Below are 16,740 nucleotides of genomic sequence, written 5' to 3'. Positions count from 1 at the left end.
TAGGAGGTTGGTTGTTTTGCAGCACCCAACAAAATTAAATACCAGAAAATAAACTGTATGCATTAAGCAGTTAGAAAAGCAAAAATGAAGCAAATATTTTGTAATTCCGAAGTGTTCTGGAATCAGAGATCCTAATTGGGTGAAAACAAATCAAGACTCTTTAATTGGTGATGCACAAATGTTAAAACTCCACTAAAGCCTAATGTCCACAAATTATCATTTGTGTGATATGTATTTTCATCAGTAAACTGTGACCCTTTCAATGGAAAATTGGCTAAAGCACTTGTAGCGATGCTACGACCTGAATTTTTACTACCGTGGTCCCTTCAGAATTGGCAAGAATTGGCAAAATACTTTAAGGTGGTGCAGGACTTGCTAAAACAATTTAAAAATTAAGGGATGGACACCGATTAACACAATGTACCCGCCACCCTTGTCTGCAACAGATTTTTACATGATCTTTTTTGGAATGTCTGTTGATCTTACAACATGTTATGTTATGTTAACAATTATTGGTTCCTTGGCGCTAGGTGTAGGAAAGCTGAGGCCATGATAACTGTCCCACATCTAAGTTAATCATACGCTTGAGCAAATAGCCAGGTCTTAAGAAGCCTCCTGAGGTCCGTGCATGCTCTGATGTTGGGTGGTAGAGAATTCCAGAAGCCAGGAGCCAACACTGCAAATCTATAACCACCTTGTCGCTTCCACTTATATGCGGGTATGGTTAGCAAATTCATGTGCGATGAGCGCAAGTTGTGCATGGGTACATGCCTTTGGATGAGGTTGGAAATGAATTTGGGGCTTGGGCCATGTAGGGACTTAAGAATCAAGCAGCCCACTTTGAAAGCAGAGCGTTGTGGAATGGGTAGCCAATGCAACTTTCTCAAGGGTAGACATGTTCCCACCTGTGTTGCTGAAAGACCAGCCTGGCTGCCTGATTTTGAACCAACTTCAATCTCTTAGTGAGATACAGTGGTATGCCAAAATAGAGTGAGTTGGCATAGTCTAAGTGGGAGATCACCATGGCAAGAACAGCCTCCATTAGTGCTTCTCTCATGAGCAACCTGCTGATTTTCCTAATTTTCCTAAGTTGGTGATGGCAGGTCGAGGTTTCTGATGTGATTTGGATTTTCATTGATAGGTCGTTGTTTATTATCACCCCAACAGAGTGGGGGGGCACCCAGCTCACTTGTCCAAAATTGAGGACTCCTGAGGTTGTCGGTGCCTCATAACAAGATCAATTCTCTTTTATCCGGGCTGAGTTTCAGTTGGTTGTTATTCATCCAATACCGGATATGTAACGTTGTGGCTTGAAATTCTGATGCTGAGTCAGGGGTATTATTAATAGTGAATATGAGCAGTAAAATGTCCTCATAGTTAAAGGTGCACACCTTCTTGTTTCTTAGGGACTGGATCAATGGGAGGAGGTAAATATTCAATAAGTGAGGGGATAATGAAGAGCCCTGGAGAACTCTGCAGGTGATGCTCTTTTCCTACACGGGGAAGTCACCTAGACGTTCTGATTGCAGGCGGCCCGCCAGAAAGAACCGTATCCATCTGAGGGCTGATCCCTGCAGACCAGCTGTGCCAACAGGGTTGATTAGGATGTCATGATCGACCGTGTCAAATGCCGCAACAGGTCCAGCAGTACCAGGGACTGAGGAGACCGGTTGTCCTCCTCAGGCCCTGGTGTTCCGAAGAGTGTCCAGGACAGTCAGTATGACTGTCTCAGTGGAGTGAGCTTGGCGGAAACCTGCTTGACGAGGATTGAGATATTCTGACTGTTCATTGAACATCTGACTGTTCATTGAAGGCGCATAGACATCTGGCTACATGAGATTCGAGTACCTTGGATAGGTACGGAAGCAGCAAAATTGGCCAGTAGTTAGTCAGTATCTCAGGGTTAGCCCCTGATTTCTTCAGGAGGGGGACAATAATTGCCTCACTTAAGGCACTCGGGACAATGCCCTGAGTCAACGACTCCTTTAGAAGAGAGAGTGCACGCATAGAAAGTAGGGAAAAAACCTCTTTTAGAACATAAGGTGGGCAACTATTCATAGGAGATCCTGATTTTACTTTGGATAGGAGGTCTGTAAAATCCAGCCTATCGATCACTGGAAACTGCTCCAAGAAGTGAGGATTTTCCTGTATCGTTAATGATGCCCTAGGCACAGTGTTCTTTAGGATGCTGTCCTTGATTGCAGTGATTTTATCTATGAAGAAAGTGTTAAGAGAATCACACAATACTTGGGATGGTGTTGGTTTCAGTGAGACTCGATCAGGGTTCGAAAGTTCATTAATAATGGAGAAGATTTCTTTCGACTTGTTAGAGGAGTTAATGATTTTAGCTGAAAAGTGTGTGGTCTTAGCTGTGCAGATAGCTTTTTTTATAAAGTTTAAGTTTGACTAGAAAGATCTCTTTCATGGATGAGGAGTAACTACTTCTCCAGTTTCGTTCCGCTTGGCGGAGGGCTAGTTTTTGAGTTTTTAGGTCTAAAAACCATTTTTGAGCTTCGGGGCGCCAAGCTGAATTCACCGTCGTGAACTGGGCATGATAATTACAGGCACCATAAGCCAGGTGTTGAAATTATCAGCACTGGCTGTGACAGAGAACTGGATGTCAGGAGCTGTGTTGCTCAGTGTAGTCAGGAAGGAATTTTTATCCTGACTCTTTAATTCCTGGCCCTAGTCCCTCTGGCAACTGGTGGAGTGATCTTGGTTATATTGTTAATAGTAAATTGTATTATATGATTGTAAGACCATGTGCAGGGGGAGACAGTCAAGGCAGAAATTGAGGTATTATCTGACCAGACATGATCTAAGATGTGTCCCTTAATGTGCGTGGCCATAGTTACCCACTGGGTGAAATTCAGCCCATTGAGTAGGTCGTTTAGTTCTTCCGCGTGTGGTCCTCCTAGGGCATCCTTGGCCCAGTAGTTAAAATCACCAATCAGTAATATATTAGCATGGTTCATCGTAAGATGAGCCATCTGTTCACTAAGAGAGTGGGGAAACCAAGGCATACTCTGGGGAGGTCTATATAATAAGAGGCAAATTAGTGGAGACGATGCAGACTCTAGTTTAATAACTAGGTTATCAACCTTATTTAAAGCTAATGGTAATAGTGAGGTAAATTTCAACTGACGTATGATGGCAGCTACTCCCCCGTCCACCTTTTCTAGGGGGCGGTTTGCTTGCAGGATAAAGGGGCAGATGTATCAACATCCGTGTGTGCGATTCTCAAATAGCGATTTTTTGAGGATCGCTATTTGAGAATTGCAAAATGGGATGTATGTAAAAAAAATCGCGATTTTTTAGCGATTTCTTAGTTTTCCTTAATTGCGATTTCAAATTGCGAACTCGCAATTAAGGAATACTTTCCCATTCATTTGTATGGGCCAGGAGGCCCATAGGAATGAATAGGAAGTTCTTCTCAATTTGCAATTCGCAATTTGAGAATCGCAAATTGAGAATAATTTCAAGGGTGCAAGGGTGTCATAAGGACACCCTGATGCACCCCTGAAATTTACATGTGTGCACATATGGCGCACATACATGCCCTAAGGGCATGTATCTGTGCCACATGGCACCTTCACAAATGGCAAAAAGTGCATTTGTGAAAGAAATCGCAAATTACCACCAACTTCAAGTTGGTGGTAATTTGCGATTTCTTAATTAGAATCGCACAACTTGGGTGCTTCATACATAGCATTTAAGGAATCACAATTTACGATTCCTTAAATGCTGACGCAAAATTAAGGAATTGCAAATTTTGCGATTCCTTAATTTTGCGATGCGATTACAATCATACATCGCATTTTCCATTTTTTTGTCGCAAACTCTGCTTTTTTGCAAATCGCAGTGTTTGTTACAAAAAAACAGATGATACATATGCCCCATAGTAGTTGTTTGGGAGTGCCTCCAGAATGTATGGGGCAGAGATTGGGGATAACCAAGTTTCTGTAAGTAGGAGAATATCTGGGTGTATAGAATCTAGTAGATGGAAGATATCCAATTTGTGTTTAGGCAAGGAGCGAGTATTCAAATAGATGATGTTCAACTCAGACGTATTTGCATGATCTAAGTGCCTGTTCTGATTGAGATCTATCTTGTGTTGTGTACCTGTGATTTCTGGAAAGACTGACCTATCCGCCAGGATTCCCAGCTCGGTCAGTCTACTACTGACAGAAGGCTCAAGTGACTGGTCATAAGGTCGAAGGGATTTTAAACAGGACTGAGGATAGGTCAGACAGCGGGCATAATAACTACCCCCTAGCCCCATGCTGGCGAGGACGGGCGCAGAGGGGCTTGCCTTTGGCGCACCTCCGCCATGCCGCCAGTGCGTCCGCTGTGCTCCCATGCTGTGGCAGCCATTAATGGCAGGTGCCAATTAGCTACTCCTCCCTGCCTCCCGTTGTACCGCCCCCAATAGTAGTGTCACCAGGAAGCCCAGCCCCACTCTTTTGCGCAGGGAACATATATTTTAATCTCAGATACCCTAAGCTTGTGCATTACATGGCCACAAAACCTAACTATTTCAATGCACAGTGGACTTTGGCTTACTTGTAATTGATTTTAAACAATTAGATTGTCCTCAACACAACTATAATTCATCTTAAATTACTTGCCCTACTTCTTACTCCTGTATGTCATAAGGCATAACAATGAACTAACTACTTTTAATTCTCTTTTAAAATGTTCTACATTGTTAAGGTTTTAATTAACCATACAATAAAACTAGTACTACTACACTCCAAATATTTGAAAGCCGAACCCAGATGGACAGGGAAGTAGGCCAGGTGTTACCCATCACATAGAGACTGGCACTGGGGATAAAAGGTGTTACTCTCAGACCCCAAATTGGATCACTTATGGGGATGTGGAAGACTCAGATCAAGGTCTGTCCTGCTGCCTTGGGAAAGAACTGGATCTTCTCCTTGAACTTCGGGCAGCCAGAATGACCCCAAGGGCTAGCTGGCTGGCCTCCTGTGTGAGCTATAGGGACACAAATAGCTCCAGAGACCCTGAAGCCTGCCTGCTTGTTGCTGCTGATCCCTGCGGGAATGAGTTCTAGACCCCAAGTGCAGTGCTTAATTTGTAACAGAATGAGGGCCAGCCCCCAAAGCTCTGCTCAGGAGCCTGCAGCTGATGCAAATAAATGTTTCTGCACCAAATGCAAAGGCTGCGTAGCAGCGAATCTACCTCATGCCTTCTTAATCCACTACCAGACACTCCCTGCCCTTTTATATTATTTCTATAGGTTCCTGCTTTCTCCTTTTTTGACAGTTTTTCCATCTTTATATTACCCCATCTTGCCGCCTTTAGTGGTTTTTTCCTCTCTTCCTCTTGGTAAATGCCTGATGCCCAAAACTAAGTTCTGAACGCCCAAAAATGATTGCTGGTGGACCCCACCAGCAAGCACCAGCTCAAATTATGCACTGATGGTGTACCATCAGCCCTGGACCCTTGGTGTGGTGCTAAAATGGACTCCTCCTACCAAAACACAAAACCTGGGACTTTTCAGCAAAAACTGCTCTGAGAATCGACAAGAGACAGAAACCTACCTGTAAGCTGAGCTGGCAAAGGTACATCGCCAGTGTGATCACCACAGCTCCTTTCCACAATGGTATCCAGCCTTGTGGAGCCCTCTTGTGCTATAGCCTCTAGCCTCATCCCACTAGTAGAATTCAAGCCACAGAAAAACTTGTAAATGGGAAGGTAAAAATCCTCAAAGTGCTCAATGATGACCAGCACCCTCTCGATGATGACAACTTTCTCGGCTTGAAAATCCAGCCTTAACTGCTCTGAGATTTTCCCACTATCATCAATGGCTTCATTGAGACTTCCAGTGGTTCCCCGTCATCTGTGATCTCCTTTCGACTACAGCCTGCTGTCATATGGCTTCTACTTCCTCAGTAGGAACTGTGTGTTTGTTGGACAACATAATAGTTGGAATGGTGCAAGACTGATTCCATGCACCCCCTCAGGATATGTTGACCTATAGTCCTGTTAGCTCACAGTGCCTCCATGACAACCCTGACTACCTAAGTAATCGCGGTAACAGACCTAGAACCCTTTTTGCTCAGACACTTGTTCATATCCAGAGAGATACACAAGAAATACACAAAGAGGCGTTTCAATATTTATTGAACCAATGTGATTCTTGTGTAGAATATATGCACTACAATGATTAATAGACAGAAGCAAATGTAAGTGATGAGCACTATAAGGACAGTGAAAAGGATAAACAATTTCACCCTTGTGCTAAAGCAGGGCCTATATGCTGGCATATAATTACTGTATATAGCATGCTCCTAATATGCGCTCCCTAACCTATTTCCCTAGGGCAAGTGATCTGCCAAAATCCTCTACTGGATGATCTGACTCCCCATTACCACAAAGTGAGTGTATCCAGTTCCCCGTCATGGTCGCAAATTGGACAACCCTCCTCTCAGTGGGTAAACAGGAAGCAGCAAGTCTGAGACTTCAACAAACAGCGCCTCGCAGTGACAGCAGAGTGCTCCTCCCCTGTGAACATGGTAGTGCTCCTGTTTATATCATAAAACAGATCCTTGCTACCATGTGAAGATCTCAGCCAGGTTGTCATTGTTTATTCTCTTATGATAGCTACGTCGCCTTACGGGCGATAAACTAACAACAGCATTTACACCATACCTTGTACTGAATGTTCAAGGTGTCGTGATAATGTTTAGATGAAGTGGAAATGTAAGCAAATGTGGTTTGAACCATATCGTACACAGTCACGCAAGCAAATGTGTGTCAAAAGTCAACATGTAGGAAAGAAGGCAACTTAAGGAACGTATACATGCAAAATGGGGTTGTATGTTGGAACCGCGCAGGCATTTACCACACCTGCCTCAATAATACAGTCAAAATCACAAATGCATCTTTACAATGCATTCCTTTGCCACGCAAGTTGTTACAGCGACTTGCCTTCAGGAAAGCGATGGACGTTGGAATAGTATAATTTACAGCTCCAACTTCAATCTGTGCAACAGTAGGGAACATTTTGGACTTAAAGGTCAACATCAGTCCAACAACCTTTCATTAAGGCAAGTTGTTGTAAAGACTTGCACGGTAAAAGAATGTGTTGTAAAGACTCATTCATGGTTCGGACCCCGTTGTTAAGGCATAGCATGGTTCAAGGCATGATGTAAAGGCTGTTTCCCATAAAATGTCAGTGTTTCTCCCCGAGCCTAACCCATCCATGTGACACCCACTCCTCAGACGTGATTCGACTAAGCTATCTAAAAGTCAAGGAAAAATATATAATTATACTCATTAAAATGCTAAAAACTTGAAGCAGAAGCAATTAGAAAACCAAACTTAAAAGTCAATTAAAAGTGAGTAAAAATAATGTAATTTAAAACTATTTGTGTTGGTAAAAACAGGCTAAATTAAAAGTTCCCACCACTCGAAACTGCCATATGTTTGTGTTCTGAGAGGTAGACGAACATTTCTATTCCCAGCAACCACAGACAATGATCCCAAAGGCACACCTCAGATCAGGTTTATAGAGCAAAGATTTCCCCATCCTACTCCCACAGCAGTTGCTGAAGAAGTAACCACAGTCAGTAGGAAATCAACCAAGTCAGAGCCAAGATCCAAATCACCAGGAGCAGAAGCACCCCAGGAAGTCTTGTACAATCCGATCAGAAGCAACGGTAAACTCAAGGGACATGTATACAAATGGGCCTTCACAGGATCCACCAGTACTTCTATGTCCAGAGGCTGAACCATTGGCGGCTCGCAGAGGTAACACTGTGGGGTGGGGTGGGGTGGGGTTTGGGGGGTAGTGGAGTAGATGGTAGATATTTATTTATTTATTTACGTTCACCTTTGCCGTCATATGTCAGACTCCACTACCCCCCACCCAGCCCCGCCCCTGCCTGGCCCGGACTTCCCGCCCCACTGTGTTACCTCAGTGAGCCGCCACTGGGCAGTACCAGTGGCATTCTAGGCACAAGTTCAAGGCACACTCGAAGTTGCACAGCAGACAGCACAATACAGGCTGCACGCAGTGTAGCCACACAGGCTGAAAGGACAAGAACCAGTGCTCATTCAGTTCCTGAAGCAAGGGTGCGCTGAAGAGTTGTACCATGTGTTCATGGACAGGAGCACATGTTGTAGTGCTAGTTCCACTCAACTGTGAAATGGTACATCCATTGAGGAGCAGAACAAGTAGAAACACAGTGCAACAATCAGAAGTAGGACTAGCGGAAGACCTCCAAAAATGCTTCGGGGCATGGAGTGTATAAAAGATGGAATGACTCCGAAGACTGTCTGGAAGGTGCTGACCAAACCAAATCATATCATTTTGAAAAAGTGCACTACACCTGTAGTACTAGACATGTTAAAAATACGGTGCACCAATTCTCCAAAATCCAGTAGGAAACTTGCGCGGAGCAGTGATATTATCTCTGAACAAGTCCTTGCAACTTTAAAAAGGGAGGGAGGGAAAAAATTGGGAAAAAATGTATTGCAAGGAAGAAATATGGTATGGACAATGTAATGAAATGTTTTAATAGAGACTTAACGCAGAGGAAAGGCAAGGAATATAGATGTAAGCAATGTCTAAGACAAAATTGTTAATTTGGAATGTCGCTGGCCTCAATAGTAAGCAAAAGAGGAGACTGGTACAGGAAGAGATAGGCATGTATAAACCACAATTTGCTCTTCTCTCAGAAACTCATATCAGCTACCAAGATAGGAAGTTGCTTTTGCAAATGGGGTATGAGCTTGTGGTTTGTTCAATTTTGGGTGCCTCCATTAGGGGGGTGGCCATACTAAAGCAGAAAGGACTGGGGCTAGAAATCTTAAAAACATCATCAGATGCACGGGGGAGGTGGGTGATAGCTCAAGTTCAAATGGAACACAAGAAGTTTGTCTTATGTTTGGTTTACGGCCCTAATATAGATGACCCCAAGCTGTTTGAATATCGAAGCATTGAGCTACTAGAGTGGGAGGGTGAAATGTTAGTGATGGGAGATTTTAATTGTGTAATAGATCACACAATTGACTCTACTGGACACGGTTCCCCTCGCAGGATGCGTAAGGTCAGATCTTCAATTTTGGAACTAGGTAGACTGCTCAATATAAAAGATGTATGGCACTCTAAACACCCCAATCTTGCGGGGCATACATACTACTCAGCGCCCCACAGATCTTGCTCGAGAATCGATATGGTGTGGGCAACTGACCAAATAGTGGGTAATAGTAAGATAGAACTGTGTCCAAGGATCACCTCCGATCACAACCCTATATTATTAGAGTTTGAGAATGGTGAGTCAAGGCCAGATTTAAGACAATTTACATTCCCGAGATATTTACTGACTGACCTGGGTTTTGTGACTTCCTTAAAAAAACACATCAAAGATTTTATTGAATTGAATATTAATTCAGCTACTATTAACGTAGTTTGGGACGCATGTAAATGCAGTATAAGGGGGCTTACTCAACAATACATCTATAGAACCAACGCCGAAAACCGTAGAGCTACAAAAAAAACACTTCTTATATACTGCTAATGGAGCAGAAATTAGCTGACGAAACTAAGCTACAAAATGGAAACACTGATGAGATAAGACTTGAACTACTAAAACTACAATCTTCTCTCAAAAAGATGCTAAGAGACAGATATTGTGCTAAAATACATAAATATAAACTAAATCAATATGAAGGAGGAGATAGAATTGGAAAAGTACTCGCATATAAAGTTGCGGATAAGAAGGCTAGAACCAAGATTAAAATGATTAAAGGGTCTGACTTACACGAATACGATCAACCAGAACAGATTCTTGGCCAGTTTGCCAAGTACTATCAGAATTTATACACTCCTGATAATACTCCCACCAGAGCTGGAATCACACAATATTTAGATAAATGTATGCCTGTACAAAAAGACACTGTTAAGGAAAAACTGCAAGTTCTCAGCTCAAAAATAACACAATCTGAAATAAATGCAGCTATTCTAGCCCTACCACCGGGGAAAGCTGCCGGAGAGAATTGCTTGCCTATGGAACTATATAAGACCTGTGCTCAAAAATTACTACCTCTGTTTGAAAATGTCATCGACTCTATAGACAGCTTGGGGAAAGTCCCTATGTCATGGAAAGTAGCCAAAATAGTATTCTTTCTTAAAAAAAAGAAACCACCGGAAGATTGTGGCTCTTACCGGCCAATTTCCCTGCTTAACGCAGATGTTAAAATCTTTTCTAAGATACTAGCAAATCGTCTAGCACCTATCATGCCGACCCTGGTCAACTCACATCAGCATGGTTTCGTGATGGGGAGAGACACAACGGCCCATGTTAACACAGCGATCACAGCCTTTGATGTCGACGCAACTACTCTCACCCCACTCGGAATGGTTATGTTAGATGCCGAAAAAGCATTCGATCGAGTGGGGTGGAAGTATCTGTGGGAGGCATTAAAGAGGGTAGGCATTCAGGGTAAATACCTACAGTGGGTGTGCTCATTGTACGACCGTCCGCAGGCCACAATTAGTTATGGTGGAAAAGATTCAACGAGCTTTCCCATAGGGAGGGGAACCAGGCAAGGGTGCCCTCTGTCCCCTCTGCTTTTCGCTCTTTCTTTAGAGCCATTCTTAAATGCACTCTCTAGGCAAGGCAATATTCACCCATTTCTGCATGGCGGAGCGAGCTTGAAAATCACTGCTTTTGCAGACGATATTGCCGTATTCACTACAGACTTAGTAAAAGCTACTCCTGAAATAATAAAAGAGGCTGCGCACTACGGCCTTGTCTCAGGGTACAAACTTAATGTAGGTAAGACGCAGGTAATCGCTAACTACAAACCTCTGGAACCGATTTCAGGCTTATGTCAAAGTGCGACTTACTTAGGCATCAGATTAGCATCCAGTATTGATAAAATTATTACGTTAAATTATGATTCTCTCTTAAAGGAAACAGAAAAGTCATTCAAAAAATGGCATAAGATTCCGATTAGTCTAATGGGACGTATCAACTCAGTGAAAATGAAGATTTTTCCGAAGGTGCTATACTTATTTAGATCTATCCCTTTGCAACCCAATAAAACCTTCTTTAAAAAACTTGAGGGTATCTGTAGCAGTTTCATATGGGGATACAAAAAAGCGCGTAGGGCACTGAAATTACTAGCACTGCCAATAGAAAAGGGTGGATTAACATTTCCTGATTTTAGGCTCTATCTCTTAGCCACCTTCTTTCGTCGTATACGAAGCTTGATAAAAAACGACAGCTCGTTATTCTATCACCGGCTTATGTTGGGATCTGATTGCAACCAATTCTTACACCGCTTGCATGATCCTAACTACTTCACGCGAGTGAAATTTAAGTCAGCCAGGCACATTAAAAAAATCTGGGACCAAATACTGACTATTGGGAAAATCCCCTTCTACAATGCAGAGCTCAGAATATGGGGCAATCTAGGACTTCCTGATATTTTCTCTGATGGAGCGGGTTTTCTCTGGGAGAGACATGGCATTAACACACTGGGGGACTTATATGGCCAAAACGGTTTCATGGATTTTGAAGCACTTAAAATGCTATATAATTTAAGTGATAATATGTACTTCAAATACATTCAGATAAGGGATCATCTGCTCTCTAGGATGAAAATTACGGAAGCAATAGAATCAGATTTACTTATATGTCTATACTCGAATAAAGTAAAATCACTAATAAGTCTAGGGTACGGACACTTAACACAGGGCAAAAATGAAGATTATACGAAAATAGCTGCCAAATGGTCTTCCAGACTGGGTATGAATATTAATCCCATACAGATTTCATATTCTTTACGTCATATAAACTTTATTGTCCAGTCTACTAGTTTGAGGCTACAGTCGTACAGAACCATCACACAACTCTACTACACACCACAGAGAATAGCTAGCTGGGTTCCGGGTAATCAAGTAAATAAGAAAACTAAGTGCCCGAAGTGTGATCAAAGAGTGGCAGGTATAGAACATATGCTTTTTTCATGTCCAGCGCTCTTGCCATTCTGGAAAGGGCTAACCGACATCCTAAATAACAAACAAATTGCTACACCACCATTGTCAGCACAATTGGTCTTACTAGATATACAGGAAACTAGTTGTCCATACAAAGACCTAATAACTATTATTTATGCATGCGCCAGGCTAGTCATCGCTAGATTATGGATATCTAAGGATATCCCAGATGTCTTCGAGTGGTGGCTCTTGATAAAAGAAATTAACACTATGGAACTGTCGTTAGCAAGACATAGAGGCCTCAAGGCTCTCCAAAAGAAGGAAAAAATGTGGTCAAACTTTTTTTGAATCATGTTATATCTGAACTAGAAGAGAACGAGGCCAGCTCAAATATTGGTCTACTATTTGTAAGACTTTATTTATTTATTTATTTTTTATTTTTTTCTTTCTACTATTTTCGTCAAAGACTAGTATTTGTCAGACCTCTGCTTCTAACATTCTTTGTCTCTAAATTGCTTACTCATTTGTATTGTAATTACTTTTATCCTTTTTCTTTAAACGTATACTATATGTGTATTTCGTAGTTTTGTGCTTCCTTCAACAATAAAAATGTGTTAAAAAAAAAAAGCAACTTGAAAATCAAACGTCACACTCGGTGATGTTGAGGCCACATCTTTCTGAAACAGTAAGGGGGATATTCTCAAGAATGTGTGATAATCAGCACAAAGTAAGCATAACGCAACATTGCACATCTCAGTCTATCACGGGAAAACAACTCTGTGTTAATGGCATATTCACAACACGGCGGTAACATGCAATTGTAAAGGATACACGATGATTCTGCAGGAGCGTCAGGAATCCGAAGTATAATCCACAGCCTTCCCCTGCAGTCTCCCGACTCTATCAAGCACTAGAGTACAGGAGGCAAGCCAGGGGAAAACAGGGAAACAAAACAAGGAAAGGTTGGGGTAACAATTGGGTGTTGAGGGTCTTCAAACTGGTCGTCTCAACCTTCGTGAGGGCTTGGCAATCAAGAGAGACTGTAACGCAAAGAGTTATATTCTTAAACCTGAAGAGGACAATCACATTCCCAAGTATACAACATAACCTTACATACCTAACTGATTGTATGTTGATGTCCCTGAATGGATATGGAAAACCTCTGGAAAGGAATATAACTGGAGCTGCAGTGAAGAAGACAATACCCTTATAAGTCTAATGACCCAATGTATACTTGTGTAGTGAGTGACTAACAATATATCCTGCTCACTCTGATCTTTTGTCTTAACAGCCACGAAGCACACCCCAAAGGATTCTTTGCATACAAGCATTCGGTTGTCAATATTCTTGATAGTAGGAACAACATCTACAATGATCAAAACAAGGAGTCAACACTTCAATACAGTATTATTGATATCAATATAATGTGCAGCGCAAGAATGCGCTGTTACCGTGTTTCTGGAACATGTAGCTGTATCCCACTCCTCACTGGTCCACGCAAGAATCAAGTCCAAAGAGGTGCAAAAAACACCAGAGCTGAATAACCCCAACGTGTAAGTGGAATAAGCAGGGATAAGGAAAAGCCCTAACTAACTAAGGTCAGCGCACCGGTTACCAACCCGGCCGCCAGCGGAGCACAACCCGGCTGGCAGCGGAGCACCACGGTGATGTAAGAAAAAGGGAGAGTGTATGTGTGCCCGGCCCGTCAGCGGAGCAAAACCCGGCTGACAAGCGGAGCGGGAAACAAATGAGGCTAAAAGCAGGGGGAGGATGCCCGGCTCGTCAGCGGAGCAAAACCCGGCTGACAAGCGGAGCTGCAATGAGGCAGAGGGTAGGGAGAGGTAATCCCGCCGGATGGCGGAGTCAAACCCGGCCGCCGGGCGGGACACCAGAATACTGCAAGGCAGCCTGAACGGAAAGCGACACAGGACGTGTCGAAATACACAAGTGCGGTAGAGAGGCACTGTGCAAATGAGAGAGACAGCCTGAATCGGCTCAATACCGAACCAACAGAGCCGAAGACTCTCTCTCAACGAAAGAACGCCAGGACGAAGAAAAACCGGAAGTCAGGCACAGGAAGTCAGGCACAGGAACGAACCCAACGGAGCTAGACGCTAGAACGTGAAGCGTCGCTCCCTGGGTTAAGGACACCTATATAGTGCACGATTAAAGGGCTAGCGCACTGGGAGGGGGCTTGAGGCATGACAGCAATAGGCTCACTATAACGCATCAAATATCCGCGTTAAAACCAAAGTGATGCCCAAAAAATGTGAAACACCAACGCAAAAATAGTAGCGATGAGGCCAATCGTGATACAAACATCAGCGATAACGAGCGACAGGCCTGCGATTCTCACGCGTCATCTGGGAAAATTCTTCATAAAAGCAGAGTAAAAAAACGGTGAGATGACAACGTACGAGCACAACCCCACAGTCGTGATGTAGAACAAATAACCATTATCCCGCATCAGATAGGCATCTCCTCACAAACAGCCACAATGTACATTGACAAGCATACTGTATGTAAACTGCGCCAATGCGGAATCATACATGGAACACACTGTGAAACCACTTCTCCTCTTCACATTGCAGAGGAACAATCAACATCCCCTGCACACAGATGAACCATGAAGATGATCAAACAATAATGAAAGCATGGACTAATGTAGGGGCTGTGACTCCCCCTTACATACATGTTGCCCATGTTGTGGGACTTGAGTCACAGGGTGCATCCCTGCATCATGGCGGCACATACCAGAGCCCAAAAGAAGCCCTGTATTCACTTGTAAGACAAAGTTCAAATATGTGACACCCTAAACAGCCTCACTGCACAGAGGTGACACACCCACCATCCATTAACAAATTCCAAAATTGTTAGCACTACATGTAGCACCCACATTTGTCTGAGTGAAGTGCCTGTACAGATGAGTGACATGCACGCAGGGAATGTGTCTTGGAATGCATTTATTTGCACATGCAGTGCCTGTGGTCATTCATCGTACTGTCCCATGATTGCTAAGGACTGTCAAAATGTGACGTAAACATGAGAAGAAATTGTCAATGATGGTGTTCCTATGAGCTATTCCTGCTGCGGCTGCAATGGGGTGTGGTCCACCTGCCTCATCTTCATCATCATCGTCCGGTGCATCTAGCACTCGGATCCATGGGGCATTGCTGCATACACATAGGTTGTGTAACACACAACATGCAACTATCATCTTGCACACGATGTCTGGGCTGTACAGGAGCCTTACACATGTGATGTCCAGGCACCTGAAACATGACTTCAACAGCCAAATGTTGTTCCACGATGCCCCTGGTGCGTTTGTGGGCTAAATTGTACTGCCTCTGGGCCTGTCTGTTTGCGGGCTCAGAGGGGTGTCATCATCCAAGTGCAGAATGCATACCCTTGGTCATCTGTGACAGTACTGCATGATGTGTTGGCAGGCTCATTGGTTCATTGGTGTGTGATATGTGTGACCTAGTGATTCCTGTATGACATGAACTGCTTGTTGCAAATAAGCAGCATCATTGTGTATTACGTAGCCTCACTGCTGCTCCTCCCTCCCCCCGAGCATAGTCACTAGTGTGCGCAGCACGTTGCATCACTTACACCCCTACAGCACACCATTATCATGCCTGTCTGCGCATGTCCACAAGCCTGACTATGACACAGTGATGATGTGCGCTGAAGGTGGCCGGCCACGTGGGTGTAGGCCCATTGTAAGGTCAGGGCTGGCACAGATGTAGAGCACCTGCCTAGCTGAACTCGCCATGCGGTTGAGGGTAGACATTTGGTGCATGCTGCGCTAATAGCAGCACACACAACAGTTGGCATGTGTGATCCCTGACCCCAAGTGGGCATGCCCTCCCTCATGTACCCCTTCGTCCGAGCCCGCACTCCAGGGGCATGCCACATAGCAACATTGTCCATTGCGGGACGGGTGGCGCAGACACTACAACAGAGACACGCGCATTAGTCACTTCCTTGGCAAGCCCTAAACGTAACCACACCCAGTTCCACATGTTAAAGAGCCACACCCCTGTGCTGTACTGTTGTACGCCTGTCCACTCCGCTTACGCTCACAGGGCGGTACGACACGGCTACATATCCCAGGTCTACCCCACTGCCTGCGGTGACATGGTTGCACCCCCAGTACACAGCACAATGTAAAGTGGTATGGCCCGGGGCCCTCATGCATACATAGTGATCACACAGACACACTGAGTGAGTTTGTGGAACTGGCTACTGGCATATGCGCCTGACCCCTTTTATTGCCAGGGTCACATGTCCAGTGACGCCTGTGCTGGATGGGTGTTGGGTAGTGTAAGCCACACCTCAGGGGTTGGTTGGTGCTGGCAACAACCACAACAGTGATCATACAATCAGCAGTACAAGGTTCATACAGCAAGGGCCCATGACTTAAGCTGCACAGAGTTAGTGGCCCCGGATGCACTGCGGCCGGCACAGGCACACCGCCAAGGGACAGTGACTTGCGCTGCACTGAGGTAGGGCCACGCGAGCTGAGTGGGTCCTCGTTGATGTCCAAGGTGAATGTCATGGAGGGCAACGGGGGACAGTGGAGGGTGTCCTTCCAGGGCATGATGCAGAGGGTAGAAGCAAACAGAAACAGGCAAATGGTGGAGTTGAACGCTACAGACTCCTATTTACCACTATGTCAGTATCAACTACATGATGATGAAGACAACCCCCAGCCCATGGACTCAGACGCCACCAAAGTTCAACCAGAGAGTGTCCTTGAATTT

This window comes from Lissotriton helveticus, chromosome 9, assembly GCF_964261635.1.
Source record: "Lissotriton helveticus chromosome 9, aLisHel1.1, whole genome shotgun sequence".
Classification (NCBI taxonomy): Eukaryota; Metazoa; Chordata; class Amphibia; order Caudata; family Salamandridae; genus Lissotriton; species Lissotriton helveticus.
This window is presented reverse-complemented; position numbering follows the sequence as displayed.